The sequence below is a fragment of the Pantherophis guttatus genome, chromosome 1 (genome assembly GCF_059756535.1).
Source record: "Pantherophis guttatus breed Tessera chromosome 1, ASM5975653v1, whole genome shotgun sequence".
NCBI classification, from domain to species: domain Eukaryota; kingdom Metazoa; phylum Chordata; class Lepidosauria; order Squamata; family Colubridae; genus Pantherophis; species Pantherophis guttatus.
The window spans coordinates 225046748-225060840 of record NC_142063.1 but is presented as its reverse complement, the minus strand read 5'-3'; positions in this window follow the sequence as shown (position 1 = coordinate 225060840).

The following is a 14093-nucleotide window of genomic DNA, read 5'->3' as shown; positions in this document are numbered from 1 at the left end:
TTATAAAGATATGTATCTACAAACATACAGCATTGAATACTCACCTTATTAAATATGATTATCTCTTTTGATATTACACCGCAGCTCAAATAATGCATTGTGCATGATATTCCATCTCAACATGACTTTTTTTTAAAAAAAAGGAAAACTGAGAATAGCTTAAAACCTCATTCCGATATCTTGCCTCCAGCACGTAGATTTCTGTATAATTTATGCCTAAAGTCAGACAGTCCTGCTATTTAATATGTTGGAATCTCTAAATCTTTGGTGGCAGATGGGTGGTATATTCATCCACATGAAAATGCAGAATAAATAAAATGTGCTGCAAACTGTAGTAAATTTCTATGGAACGTGCATCTTTGCTACTGCTGGTTATGCGCATGCAATATATTGTTCTGGCTTTAGAAATGAGTTGTTTTCGCTGAAAACATGACTCCAAGTTAATATCCCTTTCGACTTTCATCAAAAACTAAATTTCCAACTTGCTACTTAGGATAGAAATTTTCATGACTCATTTCTATTTTGGTAAGGAATAAATGGAGAAAAATACAACCCAGCCACAACGTTGATGAATTAAGAAGATGAAGCTGTCCAGAAGCCAATCTCTGTTCTAATCAGGCTGGCCATAAAGGGATTACTGTGTAGCATAGCAGCAGAGCCAGTGAAAACACTAATAAAGAAAACTGGAGACAATGGACATTAAGGGAACGTGGAAAGAACCTAGAAAGGAAAGGAAGTCCAAAGGAAGAACTTATTTGTACTAAATGAAGAGCATGGGTTGGTTTGTTTGCTTCCATATCACATCCTCTGAGAATGTCTGGCTGCCATTCCACGTATCTAAAAGCCCAGTGGTGAATTTTAAGGACAGTTATAAACTATAAGTTAACCAGGAGCTCTAAAGTTCCAAAAGTGAAAAGAAATTTTTAAAAAACCCTAATAAATTATTCTCTACTTACTTTACCTCACCTCCACGTACGATCGTAAAATGTCTCGGAACTAGAGTAAATGACTACTCTGTTTCCTACAAAATAAGATATCCCCTGATAATAAGCCCAATCGGGCTTTTGAAACAGGGGTGAAATCTAAAATTTGTTACTACCAGTTCTATGGACGTGGCTTAGTGTGTGTGTGTGGGTAATGTGACTGGGTGGGCGTGGCCAACTTTTTTTTTTACTTTTAAAAGCATTTTTTCTACAACCTTAAGAGGTTGCAGAAAAAAATGCTTTTAGAAGCCTCTGATGATTCCAGCTGAGCAGCGTGATCATCAGAGGCGGTTTTTTTACTTTTAAAAGCATTTTTTCCGCCGAAGAGGTTGTAGAAAAAATGCTTTTAAAAGTTAAAAAAAAAAACAGCCTCTGATGATCACGCGGCTCAGCTGGGCATGGGGAGGATGCAGTGATTTTTGCTACTGGTTCTCCGAACCACTTGCCGATCGGGTGATCTGGTCCGAACCGGGAGCATTTCACCCCTGTTTTGAGTGCATGGCAATAAGGCCAAGCGCTTATTTCAGGGTTCAAAAAAATAAAAAATAAAACAGGGTCTTATTTTTGGGGAAACACAGTAGTTGTTTAACCCCATGGAGATGCACCTCAGATGCTATTTCATGCCTTAATTTGTATTGTTTTCAAATTTAGCTATTTGGATCTAGAAGAAATAGCTGGTCTGAAATCAGGTGAATATTATTATTGCAGGAAAAAAAATCAATAGAAAATGTTCAGTAAATTTTACCACATCCTAAAATTGGCCTAAATCAGATGTAGGAGACCTGGTACCTACTTTATGCATTGGACTGCAAATTCCATTAACCTTAGCAGCCTAGATAACCGTTGGAGTTGCAACCTAAAACATATATAGGACATCGGGTTGCCTTCTAGTACATGAATTTATTTCCAATGCATTAAGAGAAGATCATAGACTTCAAATTGTATTCTATAACAGAACAATTATTTTAAAGTGGGTTGATGGGAAGCTATGTTTGTTTTTAGCAGAAGCATTATCACTGTGCAATTGCTAATGTAAGAAAAAGGAATAATTACATTGTCTTCCAAGGCTAAATCAAATTTGGGGGATTAAAATCAAGATTTCAGCATGAGAATTAAAGCCTCAGCTCAGTAGTGGAAGATGTACATTGTGTGAAGGATTTCATAAGGTTCATCGTCATCTTCAGAGTAGGACTGAGAAAACTTTAGAGATCTCCTACCATCATTTCTACTGATACTGAAACAAATGGACCAATAGTATGAGGCAGTTGTCTTTCTTACTTACTTACTTACCTTCCTTCCTTCCTTCCTTCCTTCCTTCCTTCCTTCCTTCCTTCCTTCCTTCCTTCCTTCCTTCCTTCCTTTCCTTTCCTTTCCTTTCCTTTCCTTTCTTTCTTTCATTTATTTATTTTATTTATTTATTTATTTATTTATTTATTTATTAAATTGATATGCCACCTATCATACTATTAAGCAACTCTGGGTGGCTTACAATGCCATAAACCATAGAACAAAACAATTAAAACATTAAAAATACTAAAATATTGGGCATTGAACCATTGTGTAGACGGGTGGGGATGAGATCTTCTACTAATCCCCTAGCCACCTCTAAAATGGGTCAGCCCCATCGGGGCTCCAAGCAAATCAGCAGAGCCAAGTTTTCAGGATCTTTCAGAAGGCCAAAAGGTTAAGGGGTGGATCTCAGAATATCAGAATAACAGAGTTGGAAGGGATCATGGAGGCCTTCTAGTTCAACCCCCCTGCTCAAAGCATGAGACTCTGTACTATTTCAGACAAATGGTTGTCCGGTTTCTTCTTAAAAGTCTCCAGTGTTGGAGCCCCCACAACTTCTGAAAGCAAGCCATTCCAATAATTGATTGTTCTTGCGGTCAGGTAATTTCTCCTTAGTTCTCACCTCAAGGGGAATGATGTTAAATCTCACCTGAAGGGGAATGATATTCCAAAAATGTTAAGATAGAATTTAGCATGAATGTGCTTTAGTCTAACTTGCCACCCCACTTGATGTTTTGGAGTGATGATGCCATCTCTGCCATAGGTGGGTGATTAGTTGTCCTGGAGATCAACATGGTGATGGGGACGCAGAATTAAAGCCTATATTTCCTGAGGCCACGAACCAGTTTTGATTCCCCCATAGTTTTTAGTAATAGAATTCTTGTGACTGTTTTTCAACCCTTAACCTACTGTATTCTTGATATAATCTACTACTTATCTGTGTTTCTGCCAATGACATGTTCTTTCTCTTGGCACTAAAACGAGCATAAACATTTGTGGTATCACAGCCATTCAGCCAGCAGTTGTGGGTCTGAAGAGTTAATGTGGTCTGTTGCTACGCTTTAAGTAGTCTAAGATTGTAAAATTGATTGGAATATATATATATATAGATAGATAGATATTGTGATTCCTTCAGTGAACTGATACAGTCTGGTATTAAAATCAATGTAATGGAACAGGTGTAGAAAAATAATTTGTTCTGTTTTGTTCATTGCTAATATGAAGGTAATGCTTTGGAGAGGCTTTGTTAAAAATCCAATTTTATAAGGCTACGGTCTTTGCTGCACTTTTACTTTCTTAAAGCTTAACAGCTGCTCTGAGCCTTTAGATTTGTTTATTGTTAGAAGAGAAAATGAACTCTCCCATCACTTCTTAAAGCGGGTGATCATATCACTAAGAATGTTGCCATGGGCAGAGAAAAAGAAACCAAACAGCACATCTCAGACTTGTTCCATTTACTGTTTCTGGAGAAAGCAAGTAGCAGAACATTGCAACTACATTTAGCTTAAGGGAAAGTCAGGAAGAACACAACACTGAGATGAATTCCTGGGAAAGACATACTAAACTTCATATTGTAAAACATGCACAGCATGTATGATGATGATGTTATCCATTCAGTCATGTCCAACTCTTGGCAATTGTTTGGCCAGGTGTCTCCATGTCTTCTGATTGTGCACTACTTTGAGTTCTTCTACACTCTGTCTGGTGTCAGCTTTTGATGGTGTCCAGCCACCTTGTTCTTGGGCAGCCTCGTTTCCTTTTACCACTAATTTTTCCAAACATAATCATGATTAGATCGGTGCTCCTTTTGAATATATATGAACTCACCTTTAAAACAGAAGGATGTCAAACAAATGATTTGTTTGACATCCTTGATCTTTCTTGATCCTTGACAACCTTGATCTCTCTAAAGTTAGCTGTGCTATCATCTTAATGAAAGCAGTAGATCTTAAATTTTATCTCTATGTGAGAGAGATATGTTCAAATCTGTGAAATGAACTGGGCTGGAAAAAGAGATTCCATGTCTACGTATGGACTTGAAATTGAGTCTCTAGGATCCAATCCAAGTCGGTCACCAGGACCAGAGGTTTAGTCTTCCAAGTTTTCAGTCTTGTGCTGGAGCCCATCCTCAGCAAACTTCTCTCTCTTTCTCTCACCAGAATGTGAGAGAATGTTCTGGCAAAAGAGAAGTTCCTGAGGATGGACTCAAGCATGAATCTGAAAGCTTGGTAGACTAAACGTCTGGTCCCGGTGACCGACTTGGATTGGATCCTGCAACATTATCCTGGGACAAATATATTTGCCTTCACTCTTGAAATTGAGTCTCTTCAATATTCAAGCAACATCCTCAACTATTTTTAACTGTAACATTACTACTTTTACAGAAAATTTTATGAAAATGATATATGTGTACATATTAATAATAATAAAAAAAGATTTCTATTACGATGATTCAGGTTCAGGTATGCTAAGTCTTCTCCCACCCATGGAACCTTCCAAATGACTTTGTGTCCTTCATTATCTCTCAGTCCAACTTGCCCAAGGAGAAATTGGAAGGAGGGGACTGGCTGAATTTACTACTTTGAGCATCTGATTTAAAGGCAGATGATACATCTAGAGAATAAATCAAACAAGTTGAATAAACAAGAAGAATGTGCACTTTGGTCTTCTTCTGGAATCCAATTATGTTTAAAATACTTAAGAGCTTAAAGGTGCTTTGGTTGAAAATTGGAGTGTTACACAGGATTTTATACTCTGCAAGGAGATTCTTTAATGAGCACTGTCAGGTAATCCAGCTCTTCAGAGATTCAAATATTCTGAGATTATATGCAAAGAAAGTGTGCATCTCCAAATGATGGATTATCTAAGCGTTGAGTTTTAAAGCAAGGAAACTGCTTAAAGAATACATTGAATCACATCATACTATGGGCTGAAGCCCACAGGAAACCAGTGGCATTAACTGAAAACTCTAAACAATTGCCAAAGTTTTGAAATGAGATTCTGAAATATAACTTTGCCTTCATAAATTTTTATAGTGTCATGAAAAAGTGATATCACTATAGCTCAAAACCTTTCTCTTCGATGGGATTTATTTCAGCAGGGAACCGAGATGACCTTGCCATCTTCTCTAAGATGATGTGATGGTTAAACCATTTTTACAGTCTACATATGTAGACGGTAGATTTTATGGGAAATGACAAAAGTCGAAAACTTGTGAGCCAGAGTTTAAATGAAGCTTATTTATAGGGCACAACATGGCCTTTTCTATCAACAGAGCAGAGATGGATATAGGATGTTGCCAGCTTTCCTTGAACAAATTTTCTAAAATATATCATAGAGAGGGTGGTGATTGTTTCAAATGCTAATTTCCTGCTGAGCTATACCCACATCTATACAGGGGAATTTATAAGGGGAAAAATGCCATAAGGTTAGCGTCGTTTCATCCCTACTAATGCTGTAGTTAATCTTGATTTTCTCTACAGTAATTGTAAAAGGGACTTTGGTCATCAGATCAATTATTAATACTTATTTGGCGTATGATGAGAATATGACAGAAGAGAAGTAAACATATACAGTAATGGCCCAAATTGTGGAAACCTTTTGGGAAAAGTGTATTTTTGAGGTTTGATGGCTAATAACACCACTTTCTTGGGGAAGTTTCAAGATAATCATATTCCACTGCTGGAATGGCCTGTGAATAGCCCAGACCTTAACCAAGGGTGAAATCTACTTACCTTCCTTACCAGTTCAGAAGTGCACGCACCGTGCACATCCGCTTGCTTTGCTTGCATGTCACATGTGCGTGCAGACCCTCTGCGCATGTGCAAAACCTTATGTGCATATGCAGAGTCTAAAAAACACATTACTTCCTGGTTAAAACCAGGAAGTAACAACACCCGGGCAGGTGGATGGAGCCTTGCGCCACCATTGCTACCGGTTCTCTGAACCACCTGCCACAATCGCTACTGGATCGCCTGATCCAGTCTGAACCAGGAGCATTTCACCCCTGACCTTAACACAATTGAAAATCTATGGAGCTGACTAAAGAAACTTATTAGTCAGAAGCAACCCAGCAATAAAACCCAGTTAATAGAAACAATCATTCAATCTTGGTTTCACATTATAACAGCTGCAGAACTAAAAGACCTGGTTCACTCCATGGAAAGACGTTGTAAGGCTGTAATTCATGTGAAAGGTTACCCAAATAAATATTAACTGACATGATAATATTTGTATATCTCATTTTTTCTATGGTGACAATTTTTGTATATCTCGTTTTTTCTACATGTTTCACTTTTCTTCTTTATACTGAAACTGCTATTCTAATAGCAAATCTTTCATAAAAGTTATTGCATTACATTCTTGATTAAATTATCTTTCCATTGATATATAATTTTATGGTACTACTCCAAAAAAAAAAAAAGTGGTGTTATTAGCTAGTTTTAGGAAATACACTATTCCCAAAAGGTTTCCACAATTTTGGCCACTACTGTATATGTGTATGTGCCTGTACATACGTTCATACATACATATGTATTAGGTCTTTGGTTATTCGGGTCTTCTCCCATGTAAAATTGGAAGTGTCTTGGTGACGTTTTGACAAAGTCTCATTCGTCATCTTCAGGCTGGTGTTTTCGGCTTCGTGCTTCTAGGAGCAATGTGTGTGATCGCAGCTGTTTCTTCCTTTTAACTGCCAGTGGGGGTGTAAACTGATTGGGTGGGAGCTTGGCTGTGTTCTGATTGGGTGGAGGTGTGTTCTGATTGGTTGGGGGTTTGGCTGTGCTCTGATTGGATGGGGATGTGCTCTGCTTAGGTGGGGCCTGGTTGTGCTTGGGTTAGTCTGAAAACACCAGCCTGAAGATGACGAATGAGACTTCGTCGAAACGTCGCCAAGACACTTCCAATTTTACATGGGAGAAAATCCGAATAACCAAAGACCTACATACAAACATCCACAAAAAACTCAGAAAACAAATACATATGAATGTATATATGTATGGGGGTAGGGCAGTGGCCTCATAACTGGATATCCAATTCAGCTATCCATCTATCACCTCTGGTGTTGCTTCATACAGATCTTCTAGGAAACCAGAGAACAGATGTCATGGGCAATCTTGCACAATATGTTTAATAGTTTGCGTATCAGCACCACAACTGCAACAAAGGGAATCTTTCCATCCTCACTGGTACAGGACACAGACACTTCTTTCTGTATCATATCTAATTCTGTTCAATTTCTACCAGACAAAGTGAGGTAGATCACAACCAGATAGTTTGGTAGAGGGATCACTAATGGTCAGGCCACAAGGAAGCCAATGATCAATGAAGGGACAGCAGAACAGTAGATCCATTCTCTCTCAGTGCCCTGGAGTTTTCAAAATCTCTGGTGAAGAAGGTCCAAGAATTTATTGGATGTGATTTGCTGTCTCATTTTTTCCCTCTTGGGCTGTCCTGATTTTTTGTACTTTAAAATCCAATTTCATAAACAAAATGGCTGTTAGGAATGTAAAATGCCCACAGTCAGCAGGTCAGTGATACCCACTAACTCTGCCCATAACAGTTTTGAGCATAAATGTTATTGTGGTATCTGATGGGCTTATCATGGAAAGAGCAGAGAACACTAAACACAGAGAAGAATGTTAGCTATACCAAGAACAGATATGATTGGGTGATCATAAAGATTACAATATATGGAACAATGGAACATAAAGGAAAGGGTCACGTCCTGTAGGGATTTCTAATTTTCTTGATTTTTTTGAGGCTAGTTGGATTTTTGAGGCTTTTGGAAGTTGTATTATGTTAGATCTATTTTATGGCCCTGTTACATATTTCCTATTTTCCCTACTTTAAAATGTTAACAAACTAACTCTGACAATGATAGCAATCCTAACCAGGAATCAGAACATTAAAAAAAGAGTTCAGCAACGGCAGGCAAATAATATTGTAGAGATTTCATTAACCATACACATATATTCAGAAATATTTAAATGTTTTTAAAAATTAAATGATGCATACATTTCCAATGTGCAATCATATAGGATCATTGACTCCTATGACTGCATACATTGGTGGGGAAAAGCACATTAGATGAAAGTTTCAAACTGACTAGTTGATCATAGTCAGTTTGACTGGGCTGGCTTGATCCCATCTTTTGGTTTTAATTCATAATTGATTTTATTGGGGTGTTTTTAAATTGTGGGCCGAAACTATTTAATATTTTTAAATTGTTTTTAAATTTTGTATGCTATATTTTTACCTTGACTGTTCACCGCCCTGAGTCCTGCTGGAGAACGGCGGTATAAAAATAAAATAAAATAAAAAAATAAAATAAAATAAAATAAAATAAAATAAAAAATAAAATAAAATAAAATAATAAAATAAAATAAAATAAAATAAAATAAAATATGAATATGTTATTTGCAACAATAATATGAGCAATGTATTTGGCTGCTAAGTTACTGTCTAGTCTCAAGAGCCAAAAGCCTTATATTTGGAAGATTATCTCTTGATATATCTTTGCTTGAATCAGAGGGGGAAATAATGTTTAATAGATTTTTATGATTGAGCCAGATTCCCTTAACAACCTTGTTATTAACTTAACCACTGCAATGAGTCACTTAACAATCATGGCAAGAAAGGTCATAAAATGGGGCAAAACTCGCTTAACAGTTTAAGTCTTGCTTAGCAACAGGAATGTTGGGCTCAGTTGTGCTTGTAATTCAAGAACTACTTGTGTCTATATTTAATTACCCTGTTGTTCTGCAAATTTATACTTAAAATTGTCCACAATTCCACAAATTATCTCTCAAGAGAAATGTACAGACCGTGTTTTTCTTGAAATACTGATGATTTAAAAGGAATCAAACAAAATTATTCTAGCAAAGTAAAAAGGCTTTTCAAATTTCCTCACCAGGTATACCCTGATTGCACATGAAAGATGATCAAAATGATGAAACGTACATTTACAGACCCTCTGAGGTGACTAATTCAGATACTTTTACATCCATTTAAGAGAAAATTTTGGTGCAAACTGAATAATCAGGTTTTATAATTCAGCTGTGATAGTGTGAGTTTATAGTTCAATTCTGATACTACAGTAGGATTTGCGTTATATATATATATAAAGCAATAATTTTAGGTTTCCTAAATAAATTGTCCAACAAGCTGATTTCATTTTGCAAGAAAAAGATATTGCAGCGATGAATGATATAAACATTTGAGAGGTTTATGTGTGGCCAGCTCAAGTTGCTGAGCAAGCGGTAAAGGAACTGATAACTCATACAAAGGAAATAAGGATTTGTAATGAAAGATGGTCTGGATTTATGGGTTATATTGTAAAATCTCCATTTCTGATTATTTCACACTTTTAAGATTTATACAGAATGTGTATGCCATGTTGCACTATGAATATTTATTATGCTTTTGATGAGAATGTTATGGAATAAGGGGCATTATTTAAGAGCTTAAACTGAATTATTATTACCAATAGAGGAAAATATATGAGGCTGAGGGTTGAACTGTGGAATCCTTGGCGCTCCCCAAGCTTGGTTGTTTGCTCGCAGACATTTCGTGACCAAACTAGGTAACATCATCAGCACTAGTGAGTGTAGGGTTTGCTCCTTGTTTATACACAGTAGCTTGCCTTACCAATGTTGGTGGGGATGTGGTTTTTCTCCTTGGTAGTGAGGCAGAGGTTGATGTAGTCCATGATTCTAGATATTTAAACCTTACTATGTATGGTTAAGTTGAGTAAGACTGCTGCCACAGATTCTTTCACTAGTTCTGGATCTATGGATACATACGTATTGATATTTGGATCTGCTACTCACTGAATTCCTGAAGACAAGAATTCCATCCCATCTACACAATGCCCTTGGTGGATGCACTACAATAAATGGCCATCAAAGATCTATTTAAATCTCCCAAATTATGGGCATTGCACTTGCCCCAGTGCTTCCCTTGCAAGGGAAGGCTTCAGACACATTGGCTTGCTGCCTCCAGGCTTATTGCTCAGGTTCTTGCCTGACATATTTAGCTTAGTAGTTGTTAACTCAGTAGCAAGACAGCTGCAGAGCATATTCTCTGCAGAGGTACCTCCTCGTTACCACATTGCTAGAATTCTTCATGCTGGCACTGAAACATTAGCTGCACAATCTGGAAAGCAGATTGGGTTGAGGGTAATTCTTGAGATATTGTTTGAGCTAGGTGATCGACTGATTAAAATGGTTTATCGATAAAGGAGAATATTTGTAGCTCAAGGTTGGAAAAGTGCTCTCGGAGCTTGGTTGTTTTCTTGCAGGTACTACACTAGGTAACATCATCAGTGCTACTGGGCGGAAGTGTGCCTACAGGCAATTTTTTTCCATTTGCGTACTTTCTGAAGGATTTGATGCTCATTTGTAGTATCAATAAAGGAGAATATTTGTAGCTCAAGGTTGAAATGAAGGGTCCTTGGTGCTCTTTCAGTTTGGTTGGGTTTTTTTGCAGATATTTCGTTACCCAAACTAGGTAACATCATCGGTGCTAGTCACTAGCACTAGTGATGTTACCTTGATTGGGTAATGAAACATCTGCAAGAAAGCAACCAAGTTCAGAGACTACCAAGGACCCCTCAGAAATAATTTACATTACAATTTGCTTTATGAAATTGCTAACCCAGTGACTTCATTTGCATCATGTATTTAATCAGATTAGTTAAAGAGTTTTAACATTAACATTGTCAATGTTAATGTTAAAGTACATGTTAAGCTTAGTTTTTAACTTTGGTGAACTTTTGGCCTTGTATTGTACAAATATTTTGGACATGTGATGCGACACCTGGAAAAATATGCCATTCTTCACTTAATCCTCCAGGGAAAGATTGAAGGCAAACAAGGTCCAGACAGAAGAAGAACATCATGGCTTCAGAATCTAAGGGACTGGTTTAGACAAAACTCAGCAGCACTTTTTCGTGTAGCTGTTGATAAAAATAGGATCACCAACATGATCGCCAAAGTCTGATGACGGATAAAGAAGAAGGAGGAGGAGGAGGAGGAGGAGGAGGAGGAGGAGGAGAAGTAGAAGAAGAACAAGAAGAACAAGAAGAACAAGAAGAAGAACAAGAAGAAGAACAAGAAGATTGTACAAATACAAGGTCATCTTTTGTTTCTTTGGAGTTAATATTTTATGCAAATTGAGAACATTCTAATTCCATGATTATAATAATTACTGTACTATTATTGTGACGACGATGATGATGATGATATTCAGTTACATTGTACAACCCCCAAAAGTCTGTTCCTTGGCTAGACAGTGCTGAAATGCTCAGATGGTGCCTATACGTATGTTTTACTATGTCTGTTTCGTACACTGATTAATTACAATCTTAGATGATAGGTGTCAGCAATATGCTACACCTTCAAAAAAGAACAAATGTAGTTTTTGTCTGTCTTAACAGAAATACTTTTTTTAAAAAAGAATGAAGGAAATAGCCATTCTACTTTATTCTGCAATAGTCACACCTTTCCTCAGGTATCATGTACAATTTGGCACACACTTTCAAAAGGAATCTGAAAAATGGTAATCAATTCAGAGAAGAATGGAACGGATGGCTTAAGGGACCAGAAACCGAATTATACACAGAGAAATGGTAGTCTGAATGTAGCAACTGTCGGCAAGATCAAAGGACTCTAAATAATCCGTTTACATCCTGTAACAAGAGATTAAAATAGTTGTAAGCAACTGATATTTGCTTATTTAAAATGTCAGAGAGTTAGCACAATTATCCTTCCTAGCCGATTTAGAGGCAGGGAGATTTGGCTGCATAAATTCAAACGTCAATTCAGTCAAACTTCACTGAACATGTTCAAATAGACAGGTATGTCTCAGGGGTGGGTTCTACTTACCTTTACTACCGGTTCACAATGGGGCCACATGCACGCTCTTTTCTGTGCATTCGCAGAAGCATCCTGATGACATCAGGCTCGGTGGGCGGAGCCAGTTTTATAGATCCGGTCCAAACCAGGGGTAACCCACCACTGGTATGTCTTGAAGGTATCATTTTTGGATTCCTCCACTGACCAGAGGGTTGGACTCTTGGAATTCTGACTATAGCAACATTGAATCTTCAGACCCACACAATTTATTGACAGAGGCAATGGGATGTTGACAGAGAATTATTCCTGTATCTTCTCTTTCTGCCTGCTCTTTGTTTATGAAATGACTGATCGCAGATTGATTTCTTATGCTTTTGTCCTCAAGAACGCATTCACGGAGCTCTTGTTTTCTGACTCCTGATAAGATATAGTTAGCTAGATGCTAAGCTTTCATACACACTAACATGTGTTACCTTGAATAAATCATTTTCTTGTTATTGCTTCAGTAACCATTGTTCAGGTTGGATCCTTTATTCTCAAGAATACTCAGACGTGTGCATTTTCCCACTCCTGACGGCTTGATGTTCTAAATCACGGCTTTCCAAACCAGGGTAGATTACCTCAAATTGGCTAAAAGTTCTCTAGGTAATGACACATGAACCCATTACCCAATCACAAAAGGGACATTTAAATTAGACTTTCTGAAAAGCGATGTTAGATAATGAAGGAAAATGTCTGCTCTAAATGGGCCCTTTCCACTTTAGGATTTTATGATTTGAGTTGCTGAAATGGCAGCAAACAGATCTGGAAAACTGTAATTCCACCACCTAATGGTCAACCAGATATTTGCAGCCTAGGTCCGCAGCCTATTATGCTGCAGATGTAATTACTTTCGCACAGTCAGTCCAAAACTAATACCAATCAGAAACAAAAGCTGGTGCAAAATACAGCAGGTGTGACAGCAGCCATGCTATCATCTGCTGCATTGACAAAGCACTGCATGATGTGCTGATGGAAGGCTAAAACAGCTTGCATCAATATCCCCCCCCCCCCCAAAAAAAAGTAGTTTGCAAAGCTTCAAAGCTTGCTGGGTGGCAGAGGGCATGGCAGGGAGTCGGAGTTTGGAAGAAAGAAGTGAAGGATGGCAAATATGCCCCCAGAAAATGCTTTCCCCTGATGCAGAAGAGTACAGAATGGAAGGAACCTGTTTTTCAGCAATTGCAGAATGAAGTATTATGAGACTGCCGGCCACAAGTAGCCATCTGTTTGCAGGGAAGTTCATGGCCTGGGGTTTTCTCCATGTAGGGAAGGTCTCAATATTGGGAAAGTTATAAAAACAAAAAAAAAAGTGATATTACTAGGCTAATTTTCAGGATTAAAGCATATCATTCATATCTCCAAGATTTATTTCTCAAAATAATACTCTATGGATGCAATCTTCCTCAGAGGTTTATTATATATCCTTCTTAATATATGCCAGTGTGTGTGTGTGTGTGTGTGTGTGTGTGTGTGTGTGTGTGTGTGTGCACGCAAGCACACACACACCAGTGGTGGGTTGCTTCTGGTTCGGTCTGGTTCTTGCGAACTGGTAGCAAAAACAGCATCGCGGGAGGCTCCGCCCACCTGCCCAGATGTCATCATGGACGATCTGTACATGCGCAGAAGCTTCCCGTTGCAAACCAGTAGTAAAGGTAAGTAGAACCCACCCCGACACACACATATATGTATATTATATGAATTTGATTGATTTAGCTAGGAAAGATAATTGTAATTTACTGACATTTTCAAATAAATGACTATAAGGCATTTAACAACTATTTTAATCTCTTGTTGCAGGTTGTAAACTGATTTATTTAGAGTCATTTAATCTCGCCAGCAGTTGCTACATTCCAACTTGTTCCAAATGAACTGATTCACCCTAGAATTCTAGGGTTCCTAAATGAAACTTAGCATGGGTTTAAGTTTT